Below are 16359 nucleotides of genomic sequence, written 5' to 3'. Positions count from 1 at the left end.
TTTCATAAATAAACATTGACATCGTTTTGATGAAATTATGAAGCTTTTATAAAAAACAGCCCAAATTGCATAAACACACAAAATCACAAAACATCTTTGCCAAAAAAGAAAACAATTACAGATTTATTCTTGGACACAAAAAATAAACAAAATTTTGATGTTCATTATAATAAATGAACTCATGAGCAAATTAAGTGCTTAAAAATATTTATACTACATCTTTATAAATGATCATCATCAAATGATCTACATGTGCAACCAATGTTTCTAAGGCAAAATAGATGACCTTAATCAAAATGAATACTTAGTCAGGTTATATGTGTAAGAAACACCTAAGCATCACATGATGCCAAACAGACCAATGAAACAGCAGTATGTGACATCTCATCTCGAGATTTTCCTAGGTCGTGTCTAGAAGGTAACCCTCCAGTTGCTTGAAATCTCGCAAAAGTGGCATTTAACGTTCACATGTTGTGTTTATTGTGTTTATTTGGAGTCCCACAGAAGCCCGACACCTGACCAAAACCCCAAACTTAAACCTAAGCCTCGGTAACAGCGAACGAGACTCTTGTGAGACTTTGTCTAATGGTGGTTACCTTCTAGACACAACATTTCCTGACTGAACTGCTTGTTGAGTGGTGGAGAATCCCCAGCCTTATTCTGATTGTTCAGAGATTCTAGTACGTTCTTCATTCGAGTGCATCTCGTTCGGCTAATTATGAGCGTTCTCATCAATGTGAAATGGGATTTATCGTTCGTGGAGTCGAGCTGAATGTCAGGCGGTTATCGTGACTTTTGCATTCAATGAGGACGGTTATTGGACTAATTTCTCCAGTAAAGACGTCAGATGAGGTTTGGCTCGGCGAGATTTCTCGATACTCTCGAACATCGGTATTCCGTGTGGAAGACCCAGACGCTCGCTCACTCATACCATGATACTCTTTGCCTCCTCTGCCGGACATTAACAATGATCATGTGTGATGTACATGCATGAAAACAACAGAAAAATAGTTAAAAGACACAGGATTATTCGTCAGGAGGAGTTTTAGTAATTAAATGTCAGACGCTGTATAATAGTTTCAATTCAAAGTAGGATATTTCAGGAATCCAATCAATAATCAATCAGTGATAACAGAGAAAGTGATCAGCGCTCATCTCCAGGGTCTGTGTTTAATCAGGTAGATATCAATGATGTTACACGAGGTCAAATGTGACCAAATGAGCTTTGAGTTGAGGTCATTAGAGACGTTATAGTCCAGATTTCATTCTTGCTCTTATTTGAATCTTTAGGCATTTAGTCAATGTAAGGTTCACATTAAACAATACTTTTTAAAGCTGGACAATAAAACCTCAATGGAAGTCCTCTTAAAATGATCAAATAATGACTTAATGATAAACGTTCAGTTGTGTTGTGTACCTCTCATGCGGTGAATCAGAGTGCCGTACACCGCATCTATCTGATCCGCCAGAATGAATCTGAGAGGAACAACAGGAGCCAGTAAAGCAGGTTTCCTTTTTTCAACGGCTCTGTGGACGAACACACACACACACACAATGAGCTGCTTTAATACTCAATAAACATGTAAAACATCAGCACACTCAGTGTCATGTCTGACTGACTGTAATATTCCTCACTGTCTGATATCAACATTAAGACACAATACATTTCTGTCAGGACACATTCTAGAACTTTTTAAACATTTGCATGTGTGTTTGTATAAATTACAGCTCTGCAAACCGACCCGGGCCCAATGGAACCCGACAAACCACGGATTCATGTCAGTTTTTCAAGTATGGGTTAGACACCAAGTCAAGTTAAAAAGAACTTCAAGATTTAATGAACGCATCTAGAAATACCTGCGCTCAGTTTCATTCATTGTTCTGTGTTTAGCTTGTTTTTAGTGCAGTTGTCACAATGATTCAATGTTTTGCAGAAGTTCAGTCTGCACAGAGGATGTCATGTGACTGTTACACTGTTACACTTGAGTCCAGATTGTTCTGCATCAAGCGATAAGCGGCACGCTCTCTTCTGTTCTGTTGTGTTGAGGGCAGTGCTGGGCGGATTACTTGTGAATTGTAATCAGGTACTGAATACAAATTATATGCCAAAAAATGCAATCAGTATCATAATCTTGTAGATTACATTTTTGGGGTAATCTAATATGATTACTTTTGGACTACATTAGGATTACTTTCATCCTAATTCTATTTTATTTTGTCACATGCATTTTAGTAGGATAATCATTTTAACAGACAAGAAAAAAGAGGAAGAATATGTATTCCAGTCTTTATTACTAACAAAAGAGCCTCACGAACAGAGCTCCTTGTGACATTTTTAAAAAATGCATTACGTAAACATTAAATCTAACAGCAATGACAGTACATGGCACAAGTTTATAATTCAAAACACTGAGATGTCGAGTTTTTTCAAAGTGCATAAAACACTAGCAACATTTCAAACATTAATGACATAAAACAATCATAAAATGAACAAAAAAAGAGAATAATACGGATGATTAATAAATTAACAATTTACTGCTGTTGCCTTATTAATATGTAATCATGTAATCTAAAAAAAGTAACTGTAGTCTTATTATGAGTATTTTAAAATGTAATTTAATCTGATTATTTTTGTAATGTGATTACATAATCCAGATTGCATGTAATCCGTTACTACCCAGCACTGGTTCAGGGGCTTCAGTGCCACGTTAAATCTGTGTTTAATGTTACAATACTGTTATGACTGTTGCCGACGACACTTACATAAAATACAGCAACACATTTACTTGCTTGGAGAAGAAATTCTAAAGAGAGTGAGTGATATTCAGGTCTGACAGTACAGTTCGGGTTGGGTCACGGTCTCGGGTATGGGTCGGGTTTTATTTTAAGGCCTGAGCAGACCTCTAGTGTCAATCACTGTTAGTACTTGTGCTGTTAATTCTCTAAACGTCAGACTTTAACTGAATCTCAATGACACACACGGTTTCTGATGAGACTCTTCTGTGTCAGACTGATACACACACATCTGATCTTTAGTCTCTAAACAGCAGCAGTGATGTGTGTGAGTGTGTGTGTTTGTGTTTAGTAGTGTGTGTGTGTTTGTATGTATATGTGTAGTAGTGTATGTGTGTGTGTGTGTGTGTGTGTGTATGTGTGTGTTTGTATGGTTTGTGTCTTATTGTTCTTCTATATACTAATATGTCTACTTCAGGAATAATGCATGCCTTCAAGCACATCCCTGTTATCTGTTACAGACCGTTTACACGATATCGATGCAAGACCAAACGCAACCCACACAACCTACGGCCACTTTGCACCTCAGCACCTGCTCCGCTCTCTTTCTCAGTGGGACTCTGGAACTGCCAGTCAGCTGTGAACAAAGCTGACTTCATTCCAGCCTTTGCCACACAGTCCACCCTCAGCATCCTGGCACTGACAGAAACATGGATACGCCCAGAGGATACAGCAACACCTGCTGCTCTCTCCAACAACTTCTCCTTCTCTCACACCCCTCGACACACCGGTAGGGGTGGGGGAACAGGTTTGCTCATTCATAACAACTGGACTTTTCACACTCTTCACTATGTAACAATACTAGTTTTGAATTCCATGCTATTACTACAATGCAACCCATAAAAATACATGTTGTTGTCATCTATCGCCCTCCAGGTAAGCTGGCAAACTTTCTTGAGGAGTTGGATGTCCTGCTGTCCTCCTTGCCGGAGGATGGTAGGCCACTTGTGGTTCTTGGTGATTTCAACATACACCAAGACAAGCCCCAGGCCACTGAACTGAAAACTCTCCTGGCCTCATTTGACTTGGAAAGACTACACACCACAGCAACTCACAGATCAGGCAACCAGCTGGATCTCATCTTTACACGTAACTGTACCAACTCAAATATTCTTGTTACTCATTTACATGTCTCTGATCACTACTTTGTTCAATTCAACATGACCCTCCCATCTACATTAAAACAGACTCCGCCTTTGGTTTCCTTTCGCCATAACCTCCGTTCTCTTTCACCCTCACGCCTTTCCACTGCTGTCTCTACCTCTCTTCCCTCACTAAATGTATTTACCATGCTTGATGTAAACACTGCCACAGACACACTAAGCTCTACTTTAACAACCTGTCTAGACAACATCTGTCCAATCTCCTCTAGGCCAGCACGTATGACACCACCCAACTTGTGTGTGTGTGTGCGCTTGTGTGTGTGTGTGTGTGTACAGGTTTTACTATATTGTGGGGACCAAATGTCCCCACAAGGATAGTAAAACCTGAGATCAGCTATGTTGTGAGGACCAGCCAGTGGCCCTCACAAGGGAAATGGCATATTCAATTATGTTTTTTTGAAAATGTAAAAATGCATAATGATTTTTGTGAGGGTTAGGTTTAGGGGTAGGGTTAGGGTTAACATGAGGTCACAAGGTCAGACGCACCTTCATTATTTCACAAAGCCACTTCCTGTCTCCAAGAGGAAGTCCTCCGATATGATCTTTAAACATTCAGTTCTGAGACTAAATATGCACATTTTTAATGAAGCAGATGCAAAAATCGTACAAACAATGAAAGTGATGGTGATGAAATGTTTGAGCGTGCTGTGAGACAGATTACAGGTTCTTTCATTTCATTCTCGTGTGTTGTATAAAGATGATGATATTTCTCGCACGACTTTGGTCTGTACAAACTGATGCAAATTACTGGGAATAAAGTTCACTGATGAGGTGAAATAAACAATAACGACCCCCAGGGTCCAAACACATTTCCCCCATTGAGCATCACTTGACTACACACAAAGGTATTAATTATCTTTAACCAATCAGCTCGTTAAGTGCTAATCAAGCAAACCTCATCTCAACATGAAAGAGTTTGTGTCATATGTGACAACATTTCTGAACAACACTAACTTCTGCATTAAAGAGAGTGAAGTGTTACACATTTGCAACATTTATATTGTAATTTCTTTAAAGACACAGTGACTAAATAACATTATTAACATCATCAATATTTCAGGATAAAATGTATCTACATATACGCAACCGATCAAAAATATCAGTGAGAAATGTTTCAGAAGTAAATTGAACAGCAGTAATTTAAAAACTATTTACTAATTCTTATTACTGCTTGAAGATGCAGAGACACAACTAGAGAAGTCGCTAGTTTCATGCTGAGATTTTGATTAGCAACAAAATCAACAAAATTCAAAATCCCCAAGAGATTGATCAATTACAAATGGATTTTGTGTCACTCCACATAACTCAATAATTCATTAAAAAATTGCACCAGGAAAAAACAAATGCACTTTATTTATTTTGTAGTGATATGTAAATTAATGAGCAGTCAGGTGTGAAAAAAGACCCCAATTAGATAATGCACAGTCCCTTTTATACAGAAATCTGATTTATGGCCATATATGAACACATACTGTATCTAACTGTATATTAAATATACAGTATATATATATATATTCATATACAGTATTTGAGCATGTATGTACACATTCAAATTACTTGAGAAAATATATAGTATGTTACATGAAAACAGCCATTTTTTTAGTAATATTTTGAAATACAGTATGTGTTGCATATGTACAAGTTTGTGTTTTTTTATATAAATAAAAAACATATATGACATATACAATACAGTATATAAAAATCACAAATATGTGTCTGTGTTTTGCATGCATTGCCAAATTTCTGTATTATATTGCAATTTTGATAAATGTCTGTATATCACAGTCAAAGCACAGGACAATTTTCATATTTGACTTGAAATTGTATGGAAATTAAAACAATCTGAATGCATAAATGAATATTCATAGGTTCTTTGCTGTCCAGCTAAATAGGAGAAATGAAAAAGACATATTTCTTTGGTTAATTACAGTAATATGATCGATCATGTCAACAGACACTTGCTTGTAAATCCAACTGTAGAACAGGTTTATATGTTGTATTTAAACTCCTGTGACACATAACAACACTAAACTGCAATCGTACACAATTATTCGAATGAAATAATGAGTACAGAACAGAAGTGACGAGGAGATGGACAGTGTGTGAATCTCTCATTACAGCTGAAGAGGGACAAACACTGATTCACAAACAAGATCAGAACAACTCCAGACAGAACAAAAGGCCGAGACCGAGAGAGAGGTGATGAAGAGAGAAGTTCACTGACATTTGTCTGAAAGGAAAGTGTGAAGAGTCTGTTGAGCATAAATCAAAGTCGCTCTTGACCTTCTGCCCCGCATGAGCAAACACCTCAACACACATCACGACAACAGTATACACAATATACAAATAAAAACATTATTCATTAATCATCTGCACAAATCAAACCACTAAGTGAAGGCCCATTTCACACTGAAAATTAAAACCACGCATTCACATACAGCTATACACACCGGCAACGGAGAGTGTTCGACAACAAAGAACCTTTTATTTCATATTAAAGCGACTGAAGACTCTTGGTGTGAGAAGACATTTAAAAATACACATTTAATTTCATCTGTGAAGCATCTGTGTCTCTCTCTCTGTCTGTCTGTCATCGATTCAGAGTGACAGATCGCATGTAACCTGCAAATTTATGATCCTATATTTTCAGGACAATTAAAATGTCATAAGTTTCAATTTCAGCGCAGATTTACAGGACGAGAGGAAACTGACAGTCAAATCTCTAAATGCTCAACAATGAGACGTGATGGAGACGAGACTGAGTGTGACAGCGTAATGATGACGGAGACGATACGTCATCATCAGAGTCACATACACAAATGTTCATGGAACACAAAAGATGTTACACTACAAAATGTTTCATTTTCATGGGAAAAATATAAAAGTGGTTAACTGTAAGATACCTTAAATACAGTGAAAATGATACCGTATTTTGAAAGATATATACTGTATATATAGAAACTGTACATGTATCATATTATAGTTAAATGAGATTTAAGAGCTTCATCTGAGGGAAGATTATCAGTGAATCACATTAATTTTGTTCTATCACATGATATCAGAAGACTTGGAACATTGACTAAATTTCTGGTGCTTTTTTTGTCCTTTTTTGGAGCTTAACAGCGTCCGTCCTCATTCACTTTCAATGTATAGAAAAGAGCAGCTGCGTCTGCGTCAGAGTTTGGAACAGCATGAGTGTGAATCAGTGACAGAATTTCCCGTTTTTATTCATGATCATGTCCAGTCACAGGAGAGATGTCACTGGTGTCAAACGAAACAACAGTTTCTGCTGGTTTCATCTCCATCTGACCTTTTATAAGCACAAAGAAAACAGATCATGATTTTTCATTACTGTATGAAACAAACAGTGAATAAATGTGATATTCAACGAGTAACAGCAACATTCAGAGAGAAATGCTGCATGAGCTCAAGGGGCTTTTATGTGTTTATTAGATTGCGAGTGATAACGAGTATTTATGAGCGTCCGAATTCGCCCGTGAGACACAAATACCTGCACTAATGAAACGGAGGAGATCTACAGCCAGTTCAACACACGTGTGTTTAGCACGTTTAGTCTCAGTTAGAGCTGTGTGGTGCTAGAAATGTTTTCTATATTGTTTATCACACATACACGATCAGCCACAACATTAAAAGCACCTGCCTAATATTATGTAGGTCCCCCTCGTGCCGCCAAAACAGCGCCAACCCACATCTCAGAATAGCCACAATTGTACAGAGTGGTTATCTGAGTTACCGTAGACTTTATCAGTTCAAACCAGTTTGGTCATTCTCTGTTGACTCTCTCATCAACAAGACGTTTCCAGTCCACAGAACTGCTGCTCACTGTATGTTTTGTGTTTTTGGCAGCATTCTGAGTAAATTCTAGAGACTGTTGTGTGTGAAAATCCCAGAAATACTCAAACCAGCCTATCTGGCATCAACAATCATCCATGTGTGGCAGCAGTGCAGTGCATACAATCATGCAGATATGGGTCAGGAGCTTCAGTTAATGTTCACATCAACCACCAGAATGGGGAAAAAAATGGGGAGAATGGGGAGCGGCAGTTCTGTGGATGGAAACGTCTTGTTGATGAGAGAGGTCAACAGAGAATGGCCAGACTGGTTTGAACTGATAAAGTCTACGGTAACTCAGATAACCACTCTGTACAATTGTGGCTATTCTGAGATGCGGGTTTGCGCTGTTTTGGTGGCACGAGGGGGACCTACACAATATTAGGCAGGTGCTTTTAATGTTGTGGCTGATCGGTGTAGTTTTACAGTTTTGAATGGTATTTTAATTTAGTGTTATATAATTTGAAGATGTTTTTGCACTGATGCCAGACTCATCATTCATGTGTTATGAATTATTGTATCTTATGGATTGCCACAAGTTCCAAAACCAAGAAAATAATCAAATTAGATCAAATACACTGCATTTGTAAAGTAGTTACAGGAATATTCCGAGTTCAATACAAATTATTGTGTCATAATATTGATTACCAATAAAAACTTTTCTTTAAAAAAAGCACAAATGTGTGTTCCAGTGAGACACTTACAATGGAAGTCAATGGGGTCAATTTTCGAGGTTTTAAAGTCAGAAATTTGAAGATTATAATTTTATAAAAGCACTTACATTAATTCTGTTAAAACTCATGTATTAATTTGCACTTTTGTGGTCGTTTTAGGGTTTGTTGACAATGTTTTCGTGGTAATGAAGTTGTAAAATTGTCTATAACTTTCCACAGATGTGGTTAGTAAGTTAATCACAGTAAAATCATGTTAACACACATATTGTTTATGTCTTGTGTCTATACTTTTGAGTATTTTAATGTTTACAGATTGACCCCATTGACTTCCATTGTAAGTGTCTCACTGGAACATTGTGCCACAAATGCTGTCAGTCGAGGTTAACTTGTATTGAAAAAGGAATATTCCTTTAATTCACTGGACAATCTTAAATATTTCTAGAATATGTTTATTTAATACAAACAATTGTTTCATTGAATTTCTAGCCAAAATGACTACATTGTGATATTTACTGTTACTCATACTGTGATTTTGGTTATACTGCCCATCCTTCATCTGAATTATGTTTCTTTTTTATTCAGTTGTGCTGTATTATATTTATGATCACGAATGTAAAACTACAGTTAGAACAAGATGTCAACAAAGAACAATCGGTCAAAAAAGAGTTAATTTCTAATGATGAAATTCTTACGAAAGAATAATAAAGACCAGAGAAGGGGGAAATTAAAGTGGCCGTACAGCGAGGGGACACAACAAACACAACCATATTTTACAGAGTTCTTCATAATCTTTCAGTAGCTGGAGAATTTCTCTGGATGATGTCACAGGTGTGGAGCGCCTCACGGCGAACATTCATCACAAACAAACAACCAAAACAAAACACGAGCATTAGTGCAGGACAGTAATCCTGCCGAACGATCGCAATAAAACATTTCCGGCTCTCGGATAGCTGGAGGCCAGAGGAAACGCAGGAGAATGTTGTGTAAAAACTGAATCCCAACAGTTAAATGGTCAACAAGCATCATCATATGAATAAATGTGGCATTGTGAATCTGTACATCATACATCTCATAACACACAGACTGAATCATGATGATATTACATACAGTATCATGTCACTGTTGTGCGAATACAGATTCTCTTTAAAAATACATGAAATTGCTCAGTGTTGAAACGATGATATTAAAATGATATTAAGATTCCCAGATATTTCCAGTCTCTCCATAACTACAGAAACCATGAAGCACAGAAGACTTAAAACTACAGCAACACTTTAGACAGAGGGCAGAAAATACTCATGAAAAACTCAACTATATTCACCGCAAATAACCTTGGCTAACATTAAAAGCAATATTATGATAATTAATGCCCAACAACTCCATTATATTTACAGTTTTGTGATTTAAAAAAAAATAAATTTTCCCCATATATGTGTGTATTATGTCATTAAATATTTTCTGTGTTTGATATAATCTGAGTGTTGGATCATTTTCACATTCTCTATATAAAGTTTAAATATTAAAACAATTCTAGTGACTGAGCAACCCATAATTATCTGCATTAACACCATTACTATATTATTATTAATTGATGATTAGATTTGTATAATAAGGGACCTAATTAAACTCTGATTGACTCTGATTAATAATGATTTTGTTCTCGTTTCTGTACCTGCAGTCGAGTGTTGAGCAGTATGAACTCCTGCTGTTTCTGGAAGTTCTGCTCCATCGAATAAGAGAGCAGGAAACCCATCTTGCCGAAGACAAACAGGTTTATTACAGTGAGCATGTTATATAAGGGCATGTTTGATTGTTTGTTTGTTTGTTTATTTGTGGAAACCACAAATCAACCATGCTTTTTATATTATAAACAGTATTGTTTTCCACTGGCTCCTTTCAAGTTGCTAACCGGTTAGAATGAAGTTAAAGATTGGTTAATAATGTTCTTTTTCGTCTATCGATCACCGCCATGGAGATTACATTTACTGAGGTGGTTACAAGAATGTTGGATGTTGAGAAGCAGATCGATTATCGGAGAGGGAATTAGCTGCTAATCCGCTAGCGACCAAGACAGATTTGGAACGTGTTTGGGAAAAGTTGGAAGACTTAGGGAATCGTAGCCGGTGAAACAACGTCCGAATTCATAAAGTCTGGGAACAAGAAAATGTAGTGGTTCTTCCAAGAAAGCCTTCCTTTACTCCTCGCCTCGCGTAACATGAAATCTTTATCGGATGATCTCAGAAATTTGACCAGAATTGATCGGGGCCTGTCTCCTTCTGTGGATCGCTGAGCCAGAACCCTGTGAGCTCACTCGATTTCCAGCTTATCACCTTTCATGTCGAGCAGACTTGGAAAGAGCCCGTCCAGGAATTTCACCATATCCTGACCCTCTTCAACCTCAGGAATACTGACGATCCGATTACGGTTCTCCATGTCCTCCAACTTTTCCCAGACGTGCTCCAAATCCACCTTGGTCACTAGCGGATTAGCTAGTTAGATTCCCTCTCCGAAGACTCCAGATGATCGATCCGTTTCTCGACATCCCCCACTCTTGCAACCACCTCAGAGAACTTCGTCTCCATGGCAGTAATTGATCGACGTATTACAGCAAGATCCTCCAAGTCAGCAACGACCTTCATCAGCATTGCCGACATGTTCAGCATCTCTCGCCGAATTTCCCTCATTTCCCTCATTTCTCAGACTAAATCGACTCCCAGGTTTGGGGCCTTCTCCGGGGTGTCAGCTTGGGCACTTAAGTGTCTTTTAATGTCTCCAGAGCCCGAGGATTTTGAATTCTTTGAAATATTGTCCTCCTAGAACAGTTAAGGAACAGAGTGTATCGAATCTCACCGGTTTATGACACAAAAAGTATTAAAACTAGCGAAGTGCGCAGAGCTTGCCGTTCACACATCCGATCCTCGCATGGCATCACGTGACTCTCCATCAAACACACTTTAAAGAGAATCAAATACACTTTAATGCGAGTCAAACACACTTTAATGCGAATCAAACACACTGTAATGCGAGTCAAACACAATTTAATGCGAGTCAAACACACTTTAGTGAGAATTAAACACACTTTAATGCAAATTAAACATTTTAATGTGAATCAAACACACTTTAATGCGAATTAAACACACTTTAATGTGAATCAAACACACTTTAATGTGAATTAAACACACTTTAATGCGAATTAAACACACGTTAATGTGAATCAAACACACTTTAATGCGAATTAAACACACTTTAATGTGAATCAACACACTTTAATGCAAATCAATCACACTTTAATGAGAATCAAACACACCAAAATGCAAATCAAACAGACTTTAATGCAAATCAAACACACTTTAATGAGAATCAAACACACTTTAATGAGAATTAAACTGTCCTGCTGTAGTTTAATAAACTCTCCAAGGATACGTGAGCTCTGTACGCACTGATGGACGTCACTGACGCAGCTGCGTTCTCGCTGCTCATTGGTTAGTGTGTGAACAGACGTCGAGGAGCAAATAGTCGGGTTGGACACCTGCAGCGGATTATCTCGCCCAGCTGTGGGTGATTACAGCGTTAACGGGCGAGAGATAAAGCCGCGACAAGAGCTGCAGTCGGGGAGAGACCCAGGGATAGAGAGAGCTACAACGAAGCTGTGTATGTCTCGGGCACTGAAAAGCACCCCGTTCATGTGTGTTCCCTGCTGCTGAAAAGAAGTGGGGTTGAATGTTTTGTTACTCTGAAAAGTGTTAACAATAATGAGTCTGTTGTTGGATGTTTGCTCAGCTCCCAATTCCTTCAGAGTGTCTAAGAACGTTCCTTACACTAGTGCCGAAAACCAGGACTTTGAAGGACGATCACGCTGTCCTGGAGACCTCGCTGCTCCCCCAAGAACGTGATGCCGAGGATACGATCTGGTGGTTCTGAAGCGGCTCGTCAGCAGACTACCGAAAGGGACAGCGGTGCAAGTCCAGTACCATCACCTGGCATCGCTGACGGAGATGATTCAGCTGGCCAAGGAACGGGTGGGCGGCGTGTTCAGGAGCCGACAAGTTTTTTTTTCCTCTCTCTCTCTCTCTCCCCCTCTCACTCGCTCTTCCTCACTCTCTTTCTCTCTCGCTCCTCCCTCCCCCTCTCCTTTCCCTAGAGCTGTTCCGGATTCACGGAGGTGGGGAAAACCATCCGGCGCTGGTTGGCCGAAAGGGCAGCGGCTCCTCTCCAGAAATGGGGGGGAGTAAGGCTCAAGCCAGAGAGGTCCCCAGCCTGAGTTGGGCGATGGGGGTATGTGGAGAGTGGGGCGGGCCGAGCGGTGACTGTGCGGAGCGAGGCCGGGTTTGACACCTGCAGCGGATTTTCTCGCCCAGCTGTGGGTGATTACAGCATTAACAGGCGAGAGATAAAGCCACGACAAGAGCTGCAGTCGGGGAGAGACCCAGGGAGTGAGAGAGCTACAATGAAGCTGTGTGTGTCTCAAGCACTGAAAAGCACCCCGTTGATGTGTGTTCCTTGCTGCTGAAAATCAGCAGGGTTGAATGTTTTATAACACTGAAAAGTGTTAACAATAAAGAGTCTGTTGTTGGATGTTTGCTCGGCTCCCGATTCCGCTTCCTTCAGAGGGTCCAAGGACGTTCCTTACAACTACCTTTTGTAGTATTTTCGACATAAACGGGAGATTTCAAATCGGTCTATAATTACCCAGTTCTCCAGGATCAAGTTGTGGCTTCTTAATAATCGATTTGATAACTGCCATTTTAAAGTTTCTTGGGACATGTCCTAAGGATAGCGAGGAGTTAATAATATTAAGAAGAGGTTCTGAGATTACAGGGAATACCTCTTTTAGGAGCTTGGTTGGTATTGGATCTAACATCCATGTTGTTGCTTTTGATGTTTCAATACGTTTTGTTAGTTCTTCATGACCGTATGACAGCGAAGGACTGAAGCTACACGTGAGGAAAATTATGAGACACTGTGTTCTGAGGTACTGTGACAGATGATTGCATAATTCCAATTTTATTTCTGATTATTTCAATATTATCAGTAAAATTATTCATGAAGTCATTACTCTTGTGCTGTGACGGAATATCTGGTTCAGTTGAGGCTTTATTCCTAACCAATTTAGCCACAGTACTAAATAAATACTTAGGATGGTCGTGGTTATTTTCTATGAGTTTGCTCAAATATGCTGACCTGACAGCTTTTAGTGCCTGTCTGTAACTACAGACACTTCCATGTACCGTGAAATACCTCTAATTTTGTATTCTGTCACTTGTGCTCCATTTTCTGAGCTGCTCTGTTGAGAGCATGAGTGTGATCATTGTACAATGGTGCTGGGCTTTTTCTTTAATTTTCTTTAATCAAAGGGGGGGCGACACTATCAAGAGTGCTAGAGAAGACTGTATTTATATTTTCTGTTATTACATCAAGTTCTTCTAGACCTTTTGACTTACTGAGTATGTGAGACAATTTTGGAAGATTATTAGTGAAGCGATCTTTAGTGGAAGAATAGTTCTACCTGAACAATAGCGTGGTGTAGATTGAGTAACATTAGCAGATCACAGCAAACAAGAGATGAGGTATGATCTGAGATGTCATCACTCTGCTGTAGAATTTCTATAGTATCAAACATCAACTCCATATGACAGAATTAAATCTAGCGAATGATTATGGTGATGAGTTGACCCTGTCACATTTTGTCTGACTCCAAGAGAGTTGAGAATATTGATAAATGCTAATCCCAATGTGTCATTTTCATGATCTATGTGAATGTTGAAATCACCAACAATTAAAGCTCTATCTACAGTAACTACAAGATCTGATAGAAAATGTAGCAAATTCACCAAGGAAACCAGAATACGGCCCGGGTGATCTATATACTGTAGCGAGGGTAAAAGATGACAGAGATTTTCTATTTGTATCTGATGGTGTCACATTAAGCATTATTAGTTCAAAAGACTTAAACTTATATCCTGTCCTCTGAGTAACACCAAAAACTTCACTGTAAATTGTAGCAACACCTCCTCCTCGACCCTTCAGATGAAGCTCATGTATATAACAATAATCTGGGGGAGTAGATTCATTCATTTAAACTAATATATTCATCCGGTTTAAGCCAGGTTTCAATCAAACAGAGCACATCCAAACAATGATCTGTAATAATTTAATTTACAATTAGTGCTTTGGTAGAAAGAGATCTAATGTTTAGTAGTCTTACCTTTATATGATGTTTATCTTAATTTTTTGTTTGTTTTTTTCAAGTTTGACCTTAATCATATTTTTTCTAAATGATTTAGTGAGGGGTTTGTGTTTGGTAGTTCGGGGAACAGACACAGTCTCTATATGATATCTAGGTGATACAGTCTCTATGTGTTGTAGTTTGTGACCTGTGTGACATCTCAAGGCAGCTAGCAGACGTTCGGATTAGCCAGTTTGTCTGCTTCCTGACCTGGGCCCCAGTTAGTCACATACTATCATTATTAAGACTATGAGCCAAATTACTAGAGAGGAGAGCGGCACCTTCCCTGGAGGGATGGAGTCCGTCTCTCTTTAGCAGGTCAGGTCTACCCCAAAAACTCTTCCAATTATCTATAAATCATACGCTATTCTCCAGACACCACTCAGACATCCAACCATTCAGTGACACTAATCTACTATAAACCTCATCAGCACGACGAGCAGGGAGGGTGCCAGAGCATATTACAGTGTCTAACATAATTTTTGCAAGTTCACACACCTCTTTAACTTAATCTCTAGTGATTTCTGACTGGCGAAGCCAGACATCGTTAGTGCTGACATGAATAACAATTTTAGAAAATCTACATTTAGCATTAGCCAGCACTTGTAAATTTGATCTGATGTCAGACGCTCTGGCACCCAAAATGCATTTAACAATGTTGGCTGGAGTCTCTATTTCCACATTCCTTACAATAGAATCACCAATTATTAGGGCTCTTTCAACATGATTCTCAGTGGGTGCATCACTGAGTGGGGATAATCAATTGGAAACCCTAACAGGAACGGGAGAGTGGTGTTGCTTTGCTGAGCGAGTATGCTGCTGAGACATCACCCAAACACCCTGCTGCGGGGGCTCTACAGCCGGAACAAAGTGTGTGTGTTGCTCTCTGTACTGCCCGCATCCGAAACACTATCTACTGGCTTCTCTTTCTCACTGACCTCCACTAGCGTTCGGATGTGTGTCTCTAACTCATTAGTTAGAGACACACATCAGCTTGACTAATTCCTTACATTTATCACATGAGAATCCCTCACTGCTGATGGAAGAAGCTATAGTAAACATGTGGCATGCAATGCAGGAAGAAATAACTTGAGCAGATGCCATGACTTACCGCAGTTGATTGTTGTTGTTGTTTGTTGTTCCTGAGTGGTGAGGGTTTGAGATCGATGTGAATCCCTCACACAATTGTTTTTGGTTATGGTTGTTCTTGATAAGCGGTGCTTAGAGATCGATGCAATAATCTGTGTAACACAGAGGAGAAAAACGGGTGCGCGCTGTAAAATGCACGCAGTTTAATCGCGATAAAAATAGAAAGCGGATGCACGCGGAAAATGCACGCAGTTGAATCGCGATAAGAGAATAATGCAGGGGAAAACCCGATGCGTGCTGAAAAATGGCAGATGTTAAGGATTAAAAGCTGAAATTAGATAGATAAGCGATGCTAAAAAAACTAGCAGGCTACAAACACAGACTCGTGCCAGCAGCAACAGGTAAAATACACACAGATGAAACAGTAGAAAAGCAGAAAAACCCAAAACGCGATAAAATGACAAAGGATAAAATGATGAATGCATGAGAATAAGAATAAGCTATGCGAAGCAGGCTAGCAGGCTACAAACACTCATGCAGCGTGCCATCAGCAACAGGAACA

General features: G+C 39.0%; 1 long non-coding RNA gene across 1 annotated transcript; it reads right to left on the bottom strand.

The window, feature by feature from the left end:
- Nucleotides 1–210: 210 nt before the first annotated feature.
- Nucleotides 211–1935, bottom strand: LOC127430462 (uncharacterized). The gene is made up of 3 exons (XR_007895450.1): nt 1858–1935; nt 1418–1527; nt 211–951 (listed from the first exon to the last, which is right to left on the bottom strand). It is a non-coding gene; the product is annotated as an uncharacterized LOC127430462 (long non-coding RNA).
- Nucleotides 1936–16359: the final 14424 nt, after the last annotated feature.

This window comes from Myxocyprinus asiaticus, chromosome 40 (genome assembly GCF_019703515.2).
Source record: "Myxocyprinus asiaticus isolate MX2 ecotype Aquarium Trade chromosome 40, UBuf_Myxa_2, whole genome shotgun sequence".
In the NCBI taxonomy this organism is placed as follows: domain Eukaryota; kingdom Metazoa; phylum Chordata; class Actinopteri; order Cypriniformes; family Catostomidae; genus Myxocyprinus; species Myxocyprinus asiaticus.
This window is presented reverse-complemented; position numbering and strand designations above follow the sequence as displayed.